This window comes from Schistocerca serialis, chromosome 5, assembly GCF_023864345.2.
Source record: "Schistocerca serialis cubense isolate TAMUIC-IGC-003099 chromosome 5, iqSchSeri2.2, whole genome shotgun sequence".
Classification (NCBI taxonomy): Eukaryota; Metazoa; Arthropoda; class Insecta; order Orthoptera; family Acrididae; genus Schistocerca; species Schistocerca serialis.
The window spans coordinates 500,010,636-500,015,088 of record NC_064642.1 but is presented as its reverse complement, the minus strand read 5'-3'; the positions used below and the strand labels follow the sequence as shown (position 1 = coordinate 500,015,088).

General features: G+C 51.6%; 1 non-coding gene across 1 annotated transcript; it reads left to right on the top strand.

Moving 5' to 3' along the window:
• The first annotated feature begins 1,384 nt into the window (after positions 1-1,384).
• Trnas-cga (transfer RNA serine (anticodon CGA)) lies at positions 1,385-1,459 on the top strand. Its single transcript has one exon. It is a non-coding gene; the product is annotated as a tRNA-Ser (tRNA).
• The last annotated feature ends 2,994 nt before the right edge of the window (positions 1,460-4,453 follow it).

Here is a 4,453-nt window from a genome sequence, read left to right as displayed (position 1 = left end):
CGAACATAACGATGCTGACGAAATACACGTTTCATACACAGCATCAACCAGACACTACTGCATTCTTCAGCACAACACGCGATTCAGCGTCACATGCACAGTTCTTGTAATAACAGGAGATTGGTTTACATTAGATAAACTTCGCACGACATCGTGTGAGGCCGAATTTTCAAAAGCTGCAATTAATCGTTGCGACCGGGTCACCAGACTCATAGGTAAAACAACCAGTTGCAGTTTAAAGGTATAACGCAGTGGTTAGCATATAAACCTGCGGTGTGATAGGTAATAGTTTCGATTTTGCGAGCGAGTACACGTTTGTTTGCTTCCACTAACGACTTGTCTTCTTGTCCATCTTCAACGACCATCATGGCGTTTCCTATCCCCAAGCCAGGATTAAACTATCTTCTCCTTTGAATTACCAAAAGCATAAGAAGTGGGACGGTTTATGCGGGACAAAATGCGTATCCCACCGTACGATGTTCCCGGAATTCATTTTTTGATAATTAGTACCAGTTTGTATGTCAAAATGGCGAACCGTGAGATGTGCGCTTACGTCGTGCGGCGTCATGGTAACGATCTCAAGTTCCGATACCCTGAGGGCCATGAGGGCCATATAGGCGGTGACTTAGATGATCAGCCTGGTTTTGGTCTCCAACGTTGATTGTTTTCGAACTCCAGTTTGAGATCCGGTTGGACGTTATGGTGGCCGCTTTTAAACCTTACGGCAACGTCGTGCGTCAGCGAGAATACTGTCACGAAAGATGATCGCCACCCCACTATCAATAGGGAAAGACAATCTCAATGGTGTCCGTCAGTTGAAAACTGAACTGAGGAAACTTTTTTCTTCTTCCAGAATGAGATTTTCACTCTGCAGCGGAGTGTGCGCTGATATGAAACTTCCTGGCAGATTAAAACTGTGTGCCGGACCGAGACTCGAACTCGGGACCTTTGCCTTTCGCGGGCAAGTGCTCTACCAACTGAGCTACACAAGCACGCAGTTTCGCAGGAGAGCTTCTGCAAGGTTTGGAAGGTAGGAGACGAAGTACTGGCTGAAGTGAGGCTGTGAGAACGGGGCGTGAGTCGTGTTTGGGTAGCTCAGTTGTTAGAGCACTTGCCCGCGAAAGGCAAAGGTCCCGAGTTCGAGTCTCGGTCGGGCACACAGTTTTCATCTGCCACGAAGTTTCATATCAGCGCACACTCCGCTGCAGCGTGAAAATCTCACTGTCGAAACATCCACCAGGCTGTGGCTAAGCCACGTCTCCGCAATATCCTTTCTTTGAGGAGTGCTAGTTCTCCAAGTTTCGCAGGAGAGCTTCTGCAAAGTTTGGAAGGTAGGAGACGAGGTACTGGCAGAAGTGAAGCTGCGAGGACGGGGCGTGAGTCGTGCTTGGGTAGCTCAGTTGGTAGAGCACTTGCCCTCGAAAGGCAAATGTCCCGAGTTCGAGTCTCGGTCCGGCACACAGCTATAATCTGCCAGGAAGTTTCATTTGTCTTCTTCCTTGATTACAGCCGGCTGCACGGCTGTCATCGTGTACGACGGCCAGCCGCACTCTTTTTCAGATTGTGGCCAGGAAGGCATGTCCGTTCTCAATGTCTCCGACGCAGACTAGTCCAGACGCCGATCGAAGATGCTAGCGCTGCGGTGCCCGCTGTGTTACCTCTAGCTTACGTGTGTCAGACGAGGCTGCCTGCTGCACCCACTCTGAATCAGTCGGCACCGGCATCGACTACTCTCGACGACGCGACACGAAGGTCTTTTAGCTTGTCTCTCCTACACTACAGTCGACGACAGTACCAAAGGGCGACGGCCTTCAAGAGCCACAACACGTCTCTCCATGATGGATCTGTACAGGCTTCCGCTTTTCTTCCGTCTGCCCGCATGTCGAACGGCAGCCGTCCATCATTCGACATGGTACAGCGTGTTAGGAAGCAACGGTCGCCGAGGAAGCGCAAGAGACAGCGCCGTATGCCTTCTGAAGGCTGCCTCCATCGGAAGTGTGGACAAGATGGCGGTGCGCTATACTGACGCCCTTGCACCAACGACGGGACGACCCTCCCCATCACCGTCGCTGGACACCGACCTTCCCCTGCACGGGTCTGATGCGGTTAGCCTCCTTTCTGTGTCTGACTCTATCTGTTGGTCCACCTCCGAAAGTGTTCCATTAAACCGGCACAGTGAGACGTCTGTTTCCATGGCGGACGACGTCACGACGTCGATGCTGAGGATGGATGTTCTGGAGGTGTACAGGGCCTTGGAACAATCCCCCCCTTCCCTCTCAAGTGGGCTTGACTCTTTCTCCATCACAGAATATGTGCCCTTCGACAAGGGCTCCGTGGTTGCATCGCTCGCCGTCCTGGCTATGGAACGTTTTCAAACAGTGGATGCTTCCCCGTCACAATGTGTGCACTTCGACAGGGGCGTAGTAGGGAGTTCCGCGTGCTTCTTCCGTGTTTGCATCGCTAGCCCTCCTGGTTGTTGCATGTTTTCAAACTTATCGCATAGACGCAGTCAATGTGAACAGATTCGAGCTTGCCCTAAACTGGCATTACTTCTTGAAATACTGCAAACTGCTGACGTTGACGTCGCCCTCCTTCAGAAAGTGCATGTTGCAGCTTTTTCTGCTCCCTATGGTTTTAAGCCACACGTTTCCCATGCTTCCCCTACTGATAGTGGGGCGGCGATCCTCTTTCGTGACAGTTTCCTCGCTAATGCAGTTGCCTATCTCCCAGACGCCAGAGGCATGTCTCTTATGTTTGTTGACATCAGGATCATCTACGTCTAAGCGCCATCTGGTTCGGATCGCCACCGCGAACGTTCTGTTTCTTCTACAAGGTGGTCACATCTCTGTTCCTGGGTCGTCAGGATGCCTTGATCATCGGAGGCGACTTCAACTTCACCCCGGCGCCGAAAGACCAACTACCGCGTCACTCAGTGTGCGGTGCTAGCGGCATGTGTCAAGCACGTCAATCTTGTAGACTCTTCAGGGAATGTGCATAACAATCGTCTGAGGTTACGCATTTCACTAGTCATTCTTCCAGTCACCTCGCGCCTCGATCGTGTTTATATCTAAAGCGATATTGTTGGTGGAGTGCAGGCTCTGAAATCTGCCTCAGTGCTTCCTCTGACAATGGCGCCTACGTCTATGCCATATCTCTGCTGCCATCTTACTTCTCTCGACTGCCGGCAGCTCATTAAGAGAACGTGCACAGCCTGTCGTCGACGCCGCGATGCATATCGGCCTGTCTAGTCACGGTGGATCCTCAGCGCAAAGCCTTCCCTCCTCAAGGCCGTGATTGGTTACAGAAGAGAGGTCGCAGCGTGGCAGCGACGAACCCATGACTTCTAGTTCACCATTCTCTGGGAATGTACTACGATGCCGTATTCGTCAGAGTGTCAGGCGATGGTGAATCCTCCCAAGGTGCAGCTCACACCCTCCCTCGAAATCGTGCCAAGGCGTAGCTCACATCCCTCCCTCGACGTCACCTTGAAGGAGCTTTGGTCAGGGCGCACAGACCCAACAGTTTAGCGCAGAATTGCCGTCTACGTGTCACGTGATAGCAGGACGGCGTCACCATCGGAGGACCTTGATAAATGTTTTTGTACGACTGGTGATGGATGGCAATTAGCTATCCAACGCAACAAAGGGTCTGCTGTCTGTGGACATTATGTTATGCAATACTCTGCACAACGTCATCATCCTGCCAACATTACTGCAGTCTCCCGACTCTCGTTTGGCTCGGTTGCCTGGGCTGGAACAATGGATCTGCTTACCGACGTCATGGAGGACAGTGTCCATGATGCTATCAAAGCGAGTTGCATGAACAGGTCCCCTAGTCCTGTCGGCCTCCCACTAGAGTTTTATCGGACATTTCGTTCCGTACTGGCACCGGCAAGGACGGCAATTCGTTGAGATCTTGTATTGTCTATGGTCCAGATCGCTAACGGATTCGTCGATGTTCTCCTCACAAGCCTCGGAGTACGTTATGCGATTATCGCCCCTTAAAGTAGCTCAACAGCAATACCAAGATCTGTACATTGCTGTTGGCTGCACAGCTTAAACGGACAACATGGTGCATTGTTTCCCCTGATCAAAGCTCTTTGGGCGGTGTCGATAACATACTGCTTCTGTCGTTATCGAGACTTAATCGCTATGGCTCACGCTCGTCGTGTCCCTGGGTTTTTTGCCACTCTTGACTCTAGCCAGTCGTTCGATTGGATCGATCAAGACTATTTGGAAGGAGCGCTCCCCAATACGGGATACTCAGGCACTACCATCGACATCGTAATGCGTCCCTCTTGCAGAACTATGTCCCGTGCACTCTACAACGGCCGTGTACTCACACCGTGATCCGTCATTCAATGCCTCAGATCTGTCAGCTCTCTGCACTGTTGTACGCTATCGCCATAGAACTGTTACTCTACCGCTTCCACCAACGCCTGTCTCTCAGTGAC